Source organism: Eleutherodactylus coqui, chromosome 10 (genome assembly GCF_035609145.1).
Source record: "Eleutherodactylus coqui strain aEleCoq1 chromosome 10, aEleCoq1.hap1, whole genome shotgun sequence".
Classification (NCBI taxonomy): Eukaryota; Metazoa; Chordata; class Amphibia; order Anura; family Eleutherodactylidae; genus Eleutherodactylus; species Eleutherodactylus coqui.
This window is the reverse complement of record NC_089846.1, coordinates 97,471,801-97,492,357: the sequence shown is the minus strand read 5'-3', so window position 1 is coordinate 97,492,357 and position 20,557 is coordinate 97,471,801.

Genomic DNA, 20,557 nt, shown 5'->3' with positions numbered 1-20,557 from the left:
TTAACCCACATATTTTCAATGGGATTTGGGTCCTAGTTCTGGCTTGGCCATGCCAAAACTTTTGGTCGTTGTTGTGCTGAAAGGTGTAATTCCTCTTCATCTTCGGTTTTTTAGCCCATTTTATTACATGCGGGTGACATGCGGATGCGTTTTTTTTCATGCGCATATGTACGCGGATACTATTTTTACGCTGGAGGTGTTTTGCCCACTTTACCCCACCTCCTAGTACTTTCCCCACCTCCAAACCTTAAAATCCGCTGCGGCCCTGTTTGGGGGCCCTAGGCACATTCCTAATTGGCCGAATGGTTAAAATGCCTCTAGCCATAAGGTGATATGAGTTTAGTTCACTTGAACTAGCTGGATGAGTGGGGCGGGGACGGACGGACTTCCAGGTCTTGCAAACCTAATATGAGCATTTATTACCTATAAGAATTTACAGTTATGGTTGTAAGCATTCCAAAAATCGAGAAACCGCTGGCCACATGCATCACATTTTAATAGATTTGGTGCAAATCACTCCAAATATCTCCTTTCCTTAGAATGGCATAAGTTATACTCGTCTTAGTAAATATGGGCCACTCTTTGCTAACACTGGTCATTGCTGAGTGGCGCTCCCTTCCAGGTTTTGTTATTGGGCCACCATGGCTGCTTGTTGCACCCTGTGAATGACACCTCTTTAGTGTGTTTCATGTTTTTCTATGAGGTCCCCCTATGTCTAATGTACTCAGTAATCCAGACAAAAGACAAACATCAGCGTGTAGATTTATAGAATTCTTTATTAGAATAGCAATAAGCAACACTGTAATTAAATATTACCGGCCCTTTAATAAATGACACAATGGTTACAGTGACTCTCAGGTCAGGCCGGTGGAGACCACAGAACTTGCTGCGGTCCTTCTGATCAGTCCAGCAATGTCCTGAGATGAGAGACACTGAACCCAAAGATCCAGTGGAAGGCGAAAATACCCCGCGGAGGGTTCTTCCGCAGGGGGGGGGGGGGGGGGGGGCAAAAAATTCCTTCCTGACCCCAGATGTGGCGATCGGCTATCACCCTGGATCCAGTCTGTGCTACTGTATATTGCTGAAATTATAGATGGCAGTCAGTGTACAGTCTCATGTTATGCTGCAGTCAGTCAGTGTACTATCTAGTATAATTCTGTAGTCAGTCAGTCTATAGGACAGTGTAATGCTACAGTATGTCTACTCTCTAGTGCACAATTTCGGACAGCCGGTCAAAAGTCCACCTTTAGGGTGCCCACCCACTGGCGATTTTTTTCCTTGCGAAATACGCAGCATTTTTTTCTCTGCAGGGGTCTATTGGACTTGTAATGTTAAAATTGCGATCGCGCAAAATCACAATTTACTGCGAAATCGCGATTTTGCCGATCGCGATTTTAACATTACAAGTCCCATAGACCCCTGCAGAAAAAAAAATGCTGCGTATTTCGCAGGGAAAAAAAATCGCCAGTGGGTGGGCGCCCTAAGTCAGGCAGTACACAGTCCAGCCTCTCTCAGCCAGTCCTCAGTCCAGCCTTGATCTTAACTAGAGATGAGCGAGCGTACTCGGAAAAGTACTACTCGCTCGAGTAATGTGCTTTATCCGAGTATCGTTGTGCTGCTGCGGCTGACAGGTGAGTCGCAGCGAGGAGCAGGGGAGAGCGGGCGGGGGAGAGGGAGAGAAAGATCTTACCTCCGTTCCTCCCCGCTCTCTGGTCCCCAGGAATGGTTAGGGCCGGGTATAACTTTACTTGATATAACTTTTGCAAAAACAGATATTTACAGAAAAGCAGGTATAATTCTTTTACGTGTAAGCAGGCTAAAGCTCAAAGGTCAGGGAGGATACACAGGATGAAACTGGTCCTACAGTCCACGTTATCTGTATGGTACCGTTCCTGGCCTAGGAGCACTCCAGAGGAGGAAGGGGGCAGGGGTCACTCCGGAGACGCTGTGGAAGACAATTATTCACTTGAAAGACTTAGCAATAACACCCCGCACGACAGGCATGTGGGTTTGTCTCAGTAATGTACCTCTGTGTGGTGATCCTGACTTTGGACGGACGCACAGTAAAAATTGGTAGAGTGAATTGGTACTTGAACGATGGGTTCCTCTATAAAATCTCTCTATTGAAAATCTCTCTCTCTCTGGGATCTTGGGACTCACCCCAATCACATCCAGACTCCTATCGCTACGGAATATCTCTCCTCTTCCTCCATCTTCACCTACATGGAAGCTAAAGGTGCTTTCATGTGGCTCTATGTTAGCACTCTCTCAGAAGACAAAATGGAAGCCCTCTTCCCGTTCTCAAGCACTCACATTTATACCTTATCTCATACTACGTGACATGACAATCTGATACATCTACATGCAGGCAATGATTTTATTACTGTTAACCTCTCAAGTGCCACAGCTGCGCAACACACACTGAATATGACAGGACAAGTTTTGCACAGTGCATTTACATATGACATTTATGGAGGGGACCAGGATAGTGTTCTGCGCCACTACAATGAGCCTTGTGATGTCATCATAACTGCCAGTGTTGTTTTGTGTATCCAGGTTAAAGCAATAAAGAAGTATTAAATTACTGTATATTCCCGACTATGTGCACAGCTGAAAACTACAGGAAGCAGGAGTGCCACCAACGCAAAGTGTAGTTTAGCACCAGTGACAAGTCTGGCGGGTACATGTTTGGGAACATTATACACACAAGCTACTCAGTCAAAAATTCACAGTTAGATCCGCGGATTTTGGTGTGGAATTCCACAGCTGCAGATTTGGCCGTGTCCTGCAGTGTTATTCCGTCCTGGGTAAAAGGTCTCTCAGTAGTCTCGCTTTGTCTTCTTGTAAACCTAACTTCACACGGGCGAGCACAATATCGGACCGTGAATCCCCAACATGCCTCGCATCCCTTCAGGGATCACAGAGTTTTTCCCATTGTTTTCAATGCATCTCTCTCTAGAGGTCCTGGCACTTTTGGAACTGACCATGGAATAGCAACAATGTAATACTTTATTTCTCCTGTGGAGGCAACAAAGGAAAAATGGACACTCAGTAGCAGGTTCCCCTATTTATGGCTGGAATCATCATCCTACTTTATGCGGTTAATTCTACCAAAAAACAAATGATCTAAGGGCTTATTCAGACGACCGTATATCAGCTGAGGTTTCACGCCCGGCCAATATACACTGTCCCTCTCTGCAGGGGGAGGAGGCGGGACGGCACAGGAGCAATGCACTGAGCTCCCCCCCCCCCTCTCTGGTCCTCACCACTGTTTGCAATGGGAGGGCCAGAGTGGGGCGGTGCTAATTCGCGCCACCGCCCCTCCCATTGCAAATAGTGGCGAGGGGCGGAGAGTTCAGTGCACTGCTCCCATCCTGTCCCATCCCAACCTCTTCCCCTGTAAAGAGGGACAGCTCTCTGAAAACCCGGCCGATATATGGACATCTGAATAAGCCCTCAAGCAGACAACCCTTTTAAAAGTGATTAAAACAGCTTCTTACCACCTCTGTAAGGAAGATGATCTGCAGTGAAAATAATGTGGGCTGTGGAATTTCTCACTGTGGAAGTGCACTGTTAGCCCCTTAAGGACAAGGCTTATTTTGACCATGAGGACACCACAATTTTTGCGGGATTTTCATCTGCACTTTTCAAAAGCCATAACTTTTTTTCCATTGTGTTTTTAGCGCGGCGAACTGTCGTTTTTATTGTTACCATTTTTGGGTCAGATAATGTATTGTAAAACGTTTTTTTTTTATTTGTTTTTGAGAGCAGGGAGAGAAAATCGATCAATTCTGCCAATGTTTTTTAATTTTTTTTTTTTATAGCATCAGGGCTTTTTGCACATGAACATATATCGGACGCCGTTTTCACGGCCGGCCTATATACGCTATGATCTGGTGCATTGGATTCCAGTGCATCAGATCACACATGCGTGTTGTCGCGGCATAAAAGCGCCTGTGTGGGTGCTTTTATGCCGGGCAGGAAAGACAGTCCTGGAACTATCTTCCTGGCCAGACTATGGCTGCTGCTATAGACTTCTATGGGAGCCAATGACAGCGGCTGGAGAAGGGAGGTGGGAGGGAGTTTAACTGCTAAACTCCTTCCCCCTTCTCTCCTCTTCTCTCCTCCCCTCCAGCTGTTTACAATAAGAGGAGGCGGGGTGGGGGTGGGGCTTAGCCCTATGCCACTCCTTCCCCTCTTATTGTAAACAGCCAAAAGGGAGGAGAGAGGAGGTGAGTCGGCAAGGGGGAGGGAAGGAGGAGAAAAGCTTAGCAGAGCTATGCTGTCTCCCCCCACCCGATGGCATATACGCCAAGCCCGTGCATCACATGGTAGCATATATCGGTCAGCCGTAAACTCAGGTGAATAAGCCCTCAATCATACAGCACAAATGACACAATACATTTTTTCTGGAGGTCAGTACGATTGCAATGATACCAAAAATATTATCTTTTTTTTAAAGTTTTTTCACTTTTGCACAATAAAAACCCTAATTATAATTACTTTTACATCGCTGCATTCAAAGTCCCATAACTTTCATATTTTTTCATGGACGGAGCTCTGTGAGGGCTTATGTTTTGTGTCATGAGCTATAGTCTTTATTTGTAACATTTTGGGCATTTATGATCACTTTTATTGTGCTTTTTGGGAGGTAAAACAAATATAATAAGCCTTTTGCCTCTCTTTTTTTATGTTTCTTGCTGTGCAGGATTAATAGTGCGCTCAATCCACCAGGGGTAGATACTGGATAACAGCCTGGAGGCTGATGGAGGTAATAATGAGTGATAAGGATTTGGGATCACAAAACTTTTTTCTAAGTATCAGATATCATGATGTATAAAAACGACGAACATATCATAGAGGCGATTCCTTTATTGGCTAACCAGAAATATTGTATTTGAAAGCTCTTGAGGTTAGACAAGAGTATCTATGAGTATTTAGATGGAGGTACTGGCATACTCTGTGCAGCTTATATCAGAATATATCCAAAAGAAAGCAGCAGGAGCATCCAGGTGCAGTAAAACAGGTATTATTCCTTTATTCCATCCTCAGTAACCACGCAATGTTTCGGCCGTTACAAACAGCCTTTGTCAAGCATGTTATACAAAATCTCCACCCCCCTTAAATAGTTTAAAACAAGGAGAGTGCAAACATCACATTGAATAATAAATTGTTCCTCCTACCGCTTAATCAGCTGTCAGCTGCACCATGAACGTTCCTGTGTCCAATCAAGGACACCCAGGGCTTCAGAGTCCTCCTCTCTGTCTGGGCACACCACCATCAGAGCTTCTGTCGCCATTACCAGCGTCTCCATGGAAGCAGCGTGTCCGCACCGACTTCCTGATGACGTCATCACGTTCCTTACGTCTCATCACGAGTTCCACATCCAATCACAACACTAGCATATGGTAACCTAGAGACTGCTGCACCTATCACGGTGCAGCCCTATGCATCCAGGACATTTTACCAGCTCGGACCCTAGGATCATGTTCCAGCGTCCATAGCAGCAATCTCAGCGTTAAGTGGCATAGCATTAACCCCTTCTTACTGCCACAATGCTACGTTATTCTCTCCATTATCGCAACCTCTGCATTAGGTCCTATATGTTATAATGGGCACTCAATATATCTATATGAATATATTGTGAATCACAAGTTGATTTTAAAGCTATTTTGATGTTAACACCGCACACCATAACAAGAACAGCAGCAACCTCAGCGTTAAGCGGCATAACAATAGCTCCTTCTCATTGCCACAACGCTATGTCATTCTTTTCATTATCCTAACCTCTGCATTAGGTCCTGCAAAATATGACGTACACTCAGTATATTTATGTGTGCATTGCGAATCACAGGTTTATTTTAAAGCTACTCTGATGTAAACACTGCACACCATAACAGGGGTCATTATGCAACATCCCAACATCATTTATACCATGTTACACAAATCTAACCCCTTTATTCAGCGAATCCTAAAGTATGTTGCACCCAATCTATTTATCAATAGTTCACATGACGCATTACCATAAACCTAGTTATATCCCTCACTAGATCACTTATTACAATATTAATTACGCAATTCACAATGAATCTCTTTGCATTGATTTATTAGATACAAAAGTTGAAAAAATAGCACAAGAATGTCCCGAGACACAGTAATATCTTTTCGTTACTATTGTGTGTCGCCCCTTTTGCCATCAAGGAACGCATCAGAGCTTCGGTGATGCAGCCCAACCTGAGAAGGAGGAACTCTGATCCTGAAAAATATAGAGGAATATATTAATATCCACCCATGTTATACAAACTCTCCATTGAATAAAAACAAGCACATTTCAGAATCACATTCTAGATGTGCGGCAAGTAACAATATTCATTATTGAGCCCCTTTGGTACCATAGTGTCAAGCGTGTGGATCCATCGCAATTCTTTGCGTTTCAAGAGATTTTCTCTGTCCCCCCCTCTAGTAAGTGTAGGGACATGGTCTATAACCCTAACCGTAGTTGATCCACGGTATGACCATGCTCTAGAAAATGTTTGGGGATAGGCAGTTCTTTCTTTTCGGTACGAATTGTACTTTTGTGTTGGAAAATCCTCTGCTTCACCTCTTGCGTGGTCTCCCCCATGTAACCCAGCCCACACGGGCAGGTTATTAAGTACACTACAAATCTAGAGTTACAGGTGAATCTCCCCTTAATTCTGAACTCTTTTCCTGTGTACGGATGCCTAAATGTGTTACCTTTTACTAAATTGCTGCAACAGGCACATCCCAAGCAGGGAAAATTGCCAGGCCTAAAGGGCTGCAATACTCTCTGCTCAGGACTCCTCTTCCCCTCCACTAATGTGTGTACCAGCATGTCTTTGAGGTTCTTTCCCCTCCTGTACGCCATAACTGGAGGGGAACAAAACTCACAAATCTCATCACAGCCTCTTTGTAATATATCCCAATGCCTCTTCAGTGTATCCGCTATTCTGCAACTCATGTTATTATAAGTCATTACACAGGGAATCCTGTTAGATGTCCTCTCTCTCTTCTGTGTGCCTATCACTTCAACCTCTTCCACCTTTTCTTTTGCTCTTTCTAACACCACTTCTGGGTAACCTCTCTGGCGAAACTTATCGCACATTTGCGGTAACCTTTCTTCCACCACCTCTTCATTAGCAATTCTTTTCACTCTCAAGAGTTGGCTACCCGGCAAAGATATGATCATGGGTTTAGGGTGAAAACTCTCATATCTCAGCAGGTTGTTCCGATCGGTGGGCTTCCTATAGATGTCTGTGCTCAAAGTATTCGCTGTTTTACTAATTAGTACATCCAAAAATTGGATCTGTGTCTGCGAACACGTTAAGGTGAAACGCAATTCAGGGAGGACACTGTTCAGGGCTTCCTGAAAACAGTTTAGCTCCTCAACAGTGCCCTCCCAAAGCACAAAAATATCATCGATGAAGCGCCACCATGATTTTACATGTTGCCAAAATCCAGAGGTGTACACATGGTCTTCCTCGAACGCCCTCATGAACATGTTCGCATATGTCGGAGCCATGTGCGCCCCCATGGCAGTGCCCTGTCGCTGCCGGTAGTACACCCCCCCAAACAAAAAATAATTGTTGGTGAGGATGTACTCCAGCAGCGACAGGGCAAACATAACACATCGCGTGGAGACACCAGAACCGTTCAGATAACGCTCAACCGCCTCCAAGCCTCTGGGGTGCTTGATAGAAGTATATAAGGCTACGACATCGAATGTCGCCAGTATGGTATTTTGCGTTATCTGAACTTCTCTCAAGCTCTCCAAAAAATGGCTCGTATCTCTGATATACGATGTGGAATTCACAGCAAATTCACGTAGCACCCTATCCAGGAATTTCGAGGCATTTGAAAACAACGAATCATATCCAGAAACAATTGGGCAGCCCGGGGGATGAGTCAGATCTTTGTGGATTTTTGGCAACGTGTATAGGATAGGGATTCGGGGGGATTCAATATCAAGAAACTTCACCAACGCTTGATCCACAATACCTTCCAAGAGGGGCGTCATTATACATAATCCTTAACTCCCTCTGAAAGCGTATTGTAGGATTTGTCTCCAACTTTTCATATACGTCTGTTTGGGCCAATTGACTTCTAATCTCTCCTACATACTGCTCCGTATTCATCACAACAACTGCCCCGCCCTTATCAGCAGCCCTTATTGTTATGTTGGCATCACCAGCAAGAGACTTGATTGCTAATTTTTCATCTTTACAAAGGTTGTTATTATATTTACTCCTACCTCTCAAACATTTCATTCTTAGTCTCCTAATATCCCTGTCTACCACATCAACATATGTTTCGACAGGGTGATTATTAGCTGGTGGCTGGTAGCGACTCTTGTTGCGCAGTCCAACCCCTCCGAGGCTAAATCCCTCACGTGGGTTGGACTGCGCAACAACGCCACCAGTCGCCTCAGCATGTGATGAGAAATATGCCTTAAGGCGTAGGTTCCTATAGAACCTCTTCAGATCTAGATCCACCTGGAACCAGTCCACATTATTCACCGGGCAAAAGGACAGTCCTTTACTTAACACAGCGGTTTCAATTTTGCTTAATGTTCTAGATGATATATTCACCACTAGGTCTGTCTCTGCATTCTCCCCTCTGGCATCGGTGGTCTGTCTGCGGATCTGGTCATCATTCTTCCTTGACCCCTTCCGTGTCCTCTTATGTTTCCTTCCACCACGTCTCTGTCTGCGTTGGGATTTTCTTTTCTCTTCTTCTGGAATCTCCCACCAGCTCCTAAAAAAGAATCTCTGTTACTCTGTTCACCCATCAACTCATCAGCCGAACTCGAGCCTGCTGAGGAAAAACCAAATTCTCTGCGTGGTTTAAATCTTCTTCACTGTCTGTGTTTCACAGCCCTGGGTTCATGCATATTCTGGGAAGCTTGTCCTTGCCAACTATAAACACGATTGTTATTATAGTCCTCTAAATCCCGGAACCATTTGCTTTTCTTTTGCTTCTCCAAATCCGCTCTATATTTTTTAATGAAATCCATTTTATTAACATAATGCACTTCCCACTCCTGTGAGCTGAACATGTCTGCCAATAGTCTCTCAGTTTTCTCAGCTTGTTCTTTACATACAATCACCTCCTTTTGGAGGAACTCAATGTTCAGCAACATTATATCCAACGCAAACTTATTGCAAATTGATTCAAACTTCACCGTAAAGGCCACATTACCAGGCAAAAGTGTTGGTTTTACATGGGCTCTCAGACCTCTAGGTATCCTCTTCACCTTGAAATACTTGGTCAAAGTTATTAAATGTAACTCCAGGGACGTTATACGTTTTAACCCCTTGAGTGGTGGGTTTCCTACCACCCTGTCGTGCCCACCAGGGCAGGTTTTTTAAAATGGTCTAATCATTGAATTTCAACTACTTTTGCAGTTGTGTCTCAAGAGCCATAACTTTTTCATTTTTCCATTGACACGGCCATATGAGGGCTTGTTTTTTGCGGGACAAGTTGTGATTTTTTAAACAGGGGGGAGGAAAAAAAGAAATGGGGAAAAAAGAAAAAAAGGGGCCATGTCATTAAGGGGTTAAATAATGCATTAACTTCCTTCTCTGGGTCATTACGACGCATGGATACCACATGTGTGATTGTATTTTTGATTTTTTACAAAGTAAAGGGAGACAAGTGTTTTTATAATTTTTTTTATCATTTTTTAACTTTTTTTTTTTGTCCCTTTAGGGGACTTCCACAGGGACCCATCAGGACCCCTGATCACATTCCGGGGGTCCGATGCTGACAGCCCTTTACATGCTGCAGTGACAGCCCTTTACATGCTGCAGTCACATAGACTGCAGCATGTAAAGGGTTAACACAGCAGAGATCGGAGGTTTTCTCTGATCTCTGCTGTAAGAGCTAGTACCTAGCTGTCCTCTGACAGCCAAACACCAAGCTCTCGCTGCCACAGAGACCATTGGCTTGCTTCTGACAAGCCGATGGTCTCTATGGCAACCTGTAAACAAAGCAGGAGGTTGCCGGCATATCATCTTCTGCTGGTTTTTCAAAGCCCTTGCTTCGTTCACTGTGGGTCTGTGCAGGCAGAGCACACTGACACAGCTTGTGGCACTGTGCTCTGCAGCTCCCGTAGTGATACATAGCCCGGAAATCTGGAGCTCGTCCCAGAAATTTTCCGGGCGTGCCACTCAAGGGGTTAATTCGCCTTCCCATCTTCTAAGGAGCATATCATTAGATGGGGAGTCAAACATGGCGCCATTAGTGGCATAAGCCGCCATGATTCTGTCAGCATCCGCTGATGTGTAAAAAAAGGTTGGTGTACCTGCAGCACCTTGTTCAAGATGTCCACTCATCCCCTCGCCTCCGCTGTGTGCTCGCTGGTTTGGATCCATAGTATACACTTCCAACAATATATAGATACCTGCAGCACTACAGCAAACCCTTATCCAAGGGGAGGCTCTCCCTGCACAGCCGTTAATTAGGAGACGGATCCAGATCATCCAAAATCTCAGAATATATCCAAAAGAAAGCAGCAGGAGCATCCAGGTGCAGTAAAACAGGTATTATTCCTTTATTCCATCCTCAGTAATAATGCAACGTTTCGGCCGTTACAAACAGCCTTTGTCAAGCATGTTATACAAAATCTCCACCCCCCTCAAATAGTTTAAAACAAGGAGAGTGCAAACATCACATTGGATAATAAATTGTAATTCCTTTATTGGCTAACCAGAAATATTGTATTTGAAAGCTCTTGAGGTTAGACAAGAGTATCTATGAGTATTTAGATGGCGGTACTGGCATACTCTGTGCAGCTGACAGGAAGGGGTCATCGATTCATGCTACTTGTGCCTAATTCTGACCTCCCAAAATATCCAACACATCTTCCTGGTTCAATAGCATATGCTCCGGTTGTGACTGGAGTAGAAGACGCAATTTCAGTACAGCTCTGGATCCAACTGGAGCAAAAGACACAATGTGACCACAGTTCTGGGTGTAACCGAAGCAGAAGACATGATGTGACCGCAGCTCCAGGTGTAAACAGAGTAGAAGTCGCGACTGCAACAGAAAATGTGATTTGACTGGAGTAAAAGACATGATGCGACCACAGCCCTAGATGTAACTGGAGTAGAAGAAGTGTTCCTTCTCATCAGTGTCTTAGTACTTTACAAAGAGTAACCAAATAGGGCTATAGTCCATATCCCATATGGAATAGAATCCACCTAATGACTTCTGATGTCTACAATAACGGCATCTGTCTTCTTTTCCGAGCGTTGGATGCAGTTAAACTCCCTCCCTTTTATTTCAGACCATTGGAGTCTATGGACACTCCTGCGAATTGCACACTAAAGATACATCAGGTCCCATCTTTTCGTGTAGCAGGGAATTTCAGCCGCTCATGTACTAACTCTTTGGGTACAATTGTTTTTGTGTGGCTAAATTCCTTTGTCTGAATGTTTCCATAGGAAACCATTAGTTCTAATAGTCACGATTTTGCTCATGTAAGTTAGCTACGCCAATTCCCTTATGTGAATGAGCCCTACGTGTGCTGCTCTGTATTACGTGTATGTCTAGTCTAATGATATTCACAGTGTTAAAACTGCTGAGTACATACAACGAGAGCAGAGAACCCAAATAATACAAGCAGTAGTGTAAGGATGCAATGGAAATAAAACCAGTCACACAAAGATATCGGGGTGAAAACAGAGAATTTTATTGATTTACAATTTTATTAATGAGGATGATTTGACGTGTATTTTGAATAAAAGTCAAGGATATGTTAGATCCATTGATTTTCATTGATTCAAGGGAAGGCGAAAAACCCTGTAAGGGGAAAAATTCCTTCCCGACTCCACTGAGGGCAGTCAGACAAGTTCCCTGGATCATTTATTGTAATACATTAATCCAGGGGAAGGAGAAAAAACCTCAATGAGCCATCTGCCAATTCAGCTTCAATGAGGAAAAATTCCTTCCCGACTCCACATATGGCAGCCAGAACCGTCCCTGAATCAATGGATGACTCGTTTGTCCCAAGCAAGTGACAAAATATTGGGAAGTGGCCAAATGGGGGAGGGAGGGGTTTGGCAGTTATATTGATCCAGTGGAAGGCGAAAAACCCCACCGGAGAGTTCTACCTCAGGGGGGCAAAAAATTCCTTCCTGACCCCAGATGTGGCGATCGGCTATCACCCTGGATCCAATCTGTGCAGCTGCATATTGCTGTAATTATAAGATAGCAGTCAGTGTTCATTCTCATGTTATGCTGCAGTCAGTCAGTGTACTATCTAGTATAATTCTGTAGTCAGTCAGTCTATAGGACAGTGTAATGCTACAGTATGTCTACTCTCTAGTGCACAGTCTAAATTTCGGACAGCCGGTCAAAAGTCCACCTTTAGTCAGGCAGTACACAGTCCAGCCTCTCTCAGCCAGTCCTCAGTCCAGCCTTGATCAGATAATCCATAGTATGTCCTTGGTCAGCCAATCCACAATCCCTCCTCAGTCTGCAAGTCAACAAAACTGTCCTCCGTCACCAAGTCCACAGTCCATCTTCGGTCACACGATGTGTGGACAAGGCATCAGCACTTACTGAGGAGCTACTTACCTGCACCCGTCCTCTTCAAGATGTCACACTGAAGTCCGCGGTCTGTCCTCGATCACCAGCTCCAGAGACTGTCCTCGGTCACCAAGTCCGCAGTTTATCCTCGGTCACTAAGTCCACAGACCGTCCTCGGTCACCAAATCCACAGTTCGTCCTCAGTTATACGATGCATGAATTAGACCTCAGCACTTACTGCGGAGCTACTTACCTGCACCAATACTCTTCAAGATGTCACGCTGAAGTCCGCAGTCAGTCCTCGGTCACCAAGTCCACAGTCCGTCCTCGGTCACCAAGTACACAAACCGTCCTTGGTCACCAAGTCCACAGACCATCCTCGGTCACCAAGTCCACAGACCATCCTCGGTCACCAAGTCCACAGTCCGTCCTCGGTCACTAAGTGCAAAAAAATCTTTAGTCACCAAGTCCACAGACCGTCCTCGGTCACCAAATCCACAGTTCGTGCTCAGTTATACGATGCATGAATTAGACCTCAGCACTTACCTCTTCAAGATGTCACGCTGAAGTCCGCAGTCTGTCCTTGATCACCAGTTCCACTGATCGTCTTCAGTCAGCAAATCCACAGACCGTCCTCGGTCACCAAATCCACAGTTCGTCCTCAGTTATACGATGCATGAATTAGACCTCAGCACTTACCTCTTCAAGATGTCACGCTGAAGTCCGCAGTCTGTCCTCGGTCACCAAGTTCACAGTCCGTCCTCGGTCACCAAGTACACAAACCGTCCTTGGTCACCAAGTCCACAGACCATCCTCGGTCACCAAGTCCACAGACCATCCTCGGTCACCAAGTCCACAGTTCGTCCTCGGTCACTAAGTCCAAAAAAATCTTTAGTCACCAAGTCCACAGACCGTCCTCGGTCACCAAATCCACAGTTCGTCCTCAGTTATACGATGCATGAATTAGACCTCAGCACTTACCTCTTCAAGATGTCACGCTGAAGTCCGCAGTCTGTCCTCGGTCACCAAGTTCACAGTCCGTCCTCGGTCACCAAGTCCACAAACCGTCCTTGATCACCAAGTCCACAGACCGTCCTCGGTCACCGAGTCCACAGACCATCCTCGGTCACCAAGTCCATTTACTGAGGAGCTACTTACCTGCACCTGGCCTCTTCAAGATGTCACGCTGAAGTGACACAAGCTGGCTCTGGTTAGAGCTTTAAACATTCTGAGCCAATTGTGATGTCTATGATGTCATCATAACTGCCAGTGTTCTTTTGTGTATCCAGATTAAAGCATTAAAGAAGTATTAAATTACCGTATTTTCCTGACTATGTGCACAGCTGAAAACTACAGGAAGCAGGAGTGCCACCAACGCAAAGTGTAGTTGAGCACCAGTGACAAGTCTGGCGGGTACATGTTTGGGAACATTATACACACAAGCTACTCAATCAAAAATTCACAGTTAGAGCTGCGGATTTTGGTGTGGAATTCCACAGCTGCAGATTTGGCCGTGTCCTGCAGTGTTATTTCGTCCGGGGTAAAAGGTCCCTTAGTAGTCTTGCTTTACCTTCTTGTAAGCCTAACATCACACAGGCGAGCACAATATCGGACCGTAAATCCCCAACATGCCTCGCATCTCTTCAGGGATCACGGAGTTTTTCCCCTTGTTTTCAATGCATCTCTCTCTAGAGGACCTGGCACTTTTGGACCTGACTATGGATTAGCAACAATGTAATACTGTATTTCTCCTGTGGCGGCAATGCAGGAGAATTGGACACTTGGTAGCAGGTTCCCCTATTTATGGCTGGAGGTTCCAGTGGTCATGAAGCATCAGCTTACTTTATGGGATCCTTCTACCAAAAAAGATTATCTAAAGCAGACAACCCTTTTAAAGGTGATTAGAACAGCTTCTTACCACCCCTGTCTAGAAGATGATCTGCAGTGAAAATAATATGGGCTCCTATTTCATGTGTGTGGATAGAATTCACGGCTTGTCTCATATTGTCGTGCTTTTATAAGTTTCCAGTTTTAGAGCAACTGCTCCCTCAACCCCTTAAGGACAAGGTCTATTTTGGCCATGAGGACACAACGATTTTGGGGGGATTTTCATCTCCACTTTTCAAAAGCCATAACTTCTTTATTTTTCCGACGTGGTTTTTGCGCGGCGAACTGTAGTTTTTATTGATACCATTTTTAAGTCAGATAATGGATTGTAAAACCTTTATTATTTGTGTTTAAGAGCAGTAAGAGAAAATACATCAATTCTGCCATTGTTTTAAAAAAATTTTTTTACAGCATCAGGGCTTATTCACACGAGCGTTTATCGGCCGCTGTTTTCACAGGCGGTCTATATACACTACAATCTGATGCATTGGATTTCAGTGCATCAGATCACACAGGTGAATTTCCGCAGCATAAATGCGCCTGGAACTATCTTTCTGGTTGGACCACGGCCGCTGCCATAGCCTCCTATGGGCGCCAATGACAGCGCCCCAGAGAAAGGAGGTGGGGGGGAGTTTAGCAGCGTGAAAACGCCGGCCGATATATGCCCGTGTGCATAAGCCCTCAATCATACAGCACAAATGACACAATACATTTTTTCTGTGGGTCAGTACGATTGAAACGTTACCAAAAATATGATCATTTTTTTAAGGTTTTTAACTTTTGCACAATAAAAATCCTGTTTTTAGGAAATTATAATTACTTTTACATCGCTGCATTCAAAGTCCCATAACTTTTATATTTTTTCATGGACGGAGCTCTGTGAGGGCTTATTTTTTGCAAACAGCCAGAGTGGAGGAGAGAGGCAGAGAGTCGTTGAGCGGGAAGGAAGACAGAAGACATCTCAGACGGTAGCGTATATCGGCCGGCCGTGAAAACGGTGGCCGATATACACTTTTGTGAATAAGCCCTTATTGCGACTTTTGGGTGGTAAAATGAACAAAATAAGCATTTTGCCTCTAAAACGCCGGGAGTAAATGTTTGATAATAGCCTGGAGGCTGTTGGAGGGAATAGCGAGTAATATTCACATGGACAGAGACAGTCTATTAATTAAGCACCCTTCACAGAATAGATGTCAAATAAAAACTTTATTAATTATCATTAAAACCTCGGGCTGGACAGACACACACCCAGGGGCGTACCTAAAGGCTCAGGGGCCCGGGTGCAAAAGTTCAGCTCGGGGCCCCCCCACCCCGGGCCTCCACCCCACACGCCCCCGTACCCATACCTAGATCGTGCTGCATACATGATCTGCCCCTTGGCGTAATCTTTCCAAACATGACACATTTCCTGCACTACATAAAGCTTTGTTTGTAGCCCCGCAGGCCGCTCTCACACACACCGCTTTTTACTGCTATTAGCACAGCGCCCCGAGTGCCGTACTAACCGCGGTACAACACTCCCTTAGATTTCGATGAGGTTACTCAAATTTGTGCTCGAACACGGTGTTTCTAACGCTGTGATTTTCGAGAGCTGTCTGTTCTGTTCCTGCATTTTTGTGGTTTTTAACACACCTCATCACCCATCACAATGATGGGGTGCATTGAAGAGTGCTGTCAGACGCTGTAACCTGTGTTCAAAAACACTGCTCGAAATTACGGTAAAAATGCCACGATTTTGAGCTGCGTTTTCTGAACACCTGTGAGAGCGGCCTCAGGGGGGTCGTGTTCATGTTGCACTTTAGAACCACAATTAAGACACATAAAAACCTGCATGCAGCATTTAAAGACCGCGTACGGTATTAGGGGGACTGCCCACTACAGGTTTTTTTCACGACGAAATTTACAGCGTTTTTTTTTTTCTGCAGGGGTCTATGGGACTTGTAATGTTAAAATCACGATCGCACAACATCGCGATTTCGCGGTAAATTGCGATTTTGCGCGATCATTATTTTAGCATTACAAGTCCCATAGACCCCTGCAGAGAAAAAAACGCTGACAATTTCGCCATGAAAAAAAAATGTAGTGGGCAGTCACCCTAAAGGAGCTGCAGACACTATTAATAACAGCATGCGGTTTTGATGCGGTTTTTAATTGCGTGTAAAGGGTGCAAATAAATACAGAAAATCCAGGGAGAAGGAGAGGGAGAGAGAGATACACACACACACACACACACAGATATACACACACACACATATACACACACATATATACACACACACACACAGATATACACACACACACACACAGATATACACACACACACAGATATACACACACACACACACAGATATACACACACACACACACAGATATACACACACACACAGATATACACACACAGATATACTCACATACACACACATGCATACACACACACAGATATACACACACACACACAGATGTACACACACACATGTACACACACACACAGATGTACACACACACACACACGTACACACACACACAGATGTACACACACACACACAGATGTACACACACACACACACACACAGATGTACACACACACACAGATGTACACACACACACAGATATACACACACACACACAGATATACACACACACACAGATATACACACACAGATATACTCACATACACACACATGCATACACACACACACAGATATACACACACACACACACAGATGTACACACACACATGTACACACACACAGATGTACACACACACACACACACAGATGTACACACACACACAGATATACACACACACACACACAGATATACACACACACACAGATATACACACACAGATATACTCACATACACACACATGCATACACACACACAGATATACACACACACACACAGATGTACACACACACATGTACACACACACACAGATGTACACACACACACACACATGTACACACACACACACAGATGTACACACACACACACACACACAGATGTACACACAGACACAGATATACACACACACACACACAGATATACACACACAGATATACTCACATACACACACATGCATACACACACAGATATACACACACACAGATATACACACACAGATATACTCACATACACACACATGCATACACACACACAGATATACACACACACACACAGATGTACACACACACACAGATGTACACACACACACACACACACAGATGTACACACACACACAGATATACACACACACACACACATATATACACACACACACAGATATACACACACAGATATACTCACATACACACACATGCATACACACACACAGATATACACACACACACAGATGTACACACACACATGTACACACACACACAGATGTACACACACACACACATGTACACACACACACACAGATGTACACACACACACACACAGATATACACAGACACAGATATACACACACACACACAGAGATATACACACACACAGATATACACACACAGATATACTCACATACACACACATGCATACACACACACAGATATACACACACACACACACACAGATGTACACACACACACAGATATACACACACACACACACAGATATACACACACACACAGATATACACACACAGATATACTCACATACACACACATGCATACACACACACAGATATACACACACACACACAGATGTACACACACACATGTACACACACACACAGATGTACACACACACACACAGATGTACACACACACACAGATGTACACACACACACAGATGTACACACACACACACATATACACTTACCCCAGGGCTCGGTCCACTTCTCCTCCATGTGACAGCAGCAGCAGGAGAGGTAAACTCAGAAGCTTCCCCGTTCAGCAGGAAGCAGGGGGGGCAGCACATGATCCCTGTCCCCTGCCGTCCCATGTGACCTCCTCCCTCCTCCCCTGCCGGCCCATGTAAGTACCTCCCTGCTTTTCCTCTCAGGCTGGCTGTTCTGACTGCCGCATCATGCGGGGGAAAGAACGGTCAGCCATTAATGCACTGAATGTGCATGGGGGTATGTCGGAGGGCGGCTCCGGGGCCCCTTGAGCTCATGGGCCGGGTCGCCATGGCGACCCCAGCACCCCCTGACGCTACGCCTATGCACACACCAATACCATGGGATTCCACTAGAAGAACATGGGTCCGTGGGTAAAGAGCAATTAATGGAATAAATAATAATGGATCCGAACCGGAACACTCGTCAACCTGATCAGGTATCACGGAGGTCTAGATACAAAGTAATATAGTATGTTAGGCTGAATGAAGACAATGTCCATCTAGTCCAGCCTGCTTCAATCCCCTTTCTTGTTGGTCAGGAGGAAGGCAAAGAAAAACCAGGGAGCCAATTAGCTCCTATTGAGGAAAAAAATTCCTTCCTGACTGCATAATGACAGCGAGGGTAATCCCTGGATCAACATTTGAGATCAACAACCCCGGTGGATATGTAATGTCTATATCCTGTAATATCATAGCGCTCTAGAAAGATATCTAGTCCCCTCTTAAACTCCTCTATGGATTTTGCCATCACCACGTCCTCAGGCAGAGAGTTCCACAGTCTTACTGCTCTTTCAGTAAAGAACCCCCTTCTATGTTGGTGATGAAACCGGCTTTCTTTTAGACGTAGAGGATGCCCCCTTGTTACCGTCGCAGTCCTGGGTATAATCAGATCATGGGAGAGATCCTTGTATTGTCCCCTCATGTATTTATACATAGTTATTTGATCGCCCCTTGGACGTCTTTTTTCCAGGGTGAATAATCCCAATTTTGATGCCTCTCTGGGTATTCCAGTCCCGTCATTCCATTTATTATTTTTGTTGCCCTTCTTTGAACCCCCTCAAGCACTGTAACATCTTTCCTGAGCACCGGTGTCCAGAACTGTACACAGTATTCCATGTGGGGCCTGACACGTGTCTTATATAGTGGGAGGATAATGTTCTCGTCTCTCGCCCCTATACCTCTTTTAATGCACCCCAAGACTTTATTAGCTTTTGCAGCAGCTGACTGCCATTCATTACTCCAGTTTAGTCTACAGTCCACTAGTACCCCCAGGTCTTTTTCCATCTCACTCTTCCCTAGCAGTACCCCATTTAGTGTATATTGGTGACATCTGTTTCTCCTGCCCATGTGCATAACCTTACATTTATCAATATTAAACTTCATTTGCCATTCTTCTACCCAAGCCCCCAGCTTATCTAGGTCGGTTGTAGCCATACCTTGTCCTCCATTGTATTAATTATATTGTATAATTTTGTATCATCTGCTGATATTTTATATTGATATTTTACTGTGCAGCCCCTCTATCAGGTCGCTGATAGATATATTGAACAGAATGGGGCCCAATACTGAACTTGAATAAGACTATAATAGGCTGCACTGGTTGGGCGAGGTGATACAGAGATAATTTACTACCCCACAGACCAGTATGGAGCCTAATATCGTGATAGTAATAATGAGATTTAATTTCAGACTTCAGCACTGATGTTATCAGAACTCAATTTTTGCCAGACTTAGGTTACACTTTTATTCTAAAGCACTTTTATTATTGGTTCAATGCATTTCATCTGTCTATCTATCTATCTGTCTCTCTGTCTATCTCATATCTGTTTATCTCATATTTATCTATCTATCTCCTATGTATCTATCTAATATCTATTTAGCTATTTCATATTTTTTATCTGATATCTAGCTATTTCATATCCATCAATCAATCTATCTCACATCTATCCATCTATCTCATTTCTATCTGCCTATCTATCTATCTATCTATCTATCTATCTATCTATCTATCTATCTATCTATCTATCTATCTATCCATTTCATATTTTTTATCTGGTATCTATTAGAAATGAGTGAGCACCAAAATGCTCCGCTGCTCGTTACTCGAGTCGAACTTCCCGCGATGCTCGAGGGTTCAATTCGAGTAACGAACCCCATTGAAGTCAATGGGCGACCCGAGCATTTTTGTATGGCACCTATGCTCCGCTAAGGTTTTCATTTGTGAAAATCTGGGAAATTCATGAAAGTGATGGGAATGACACAGAAACGGATAGGGCAT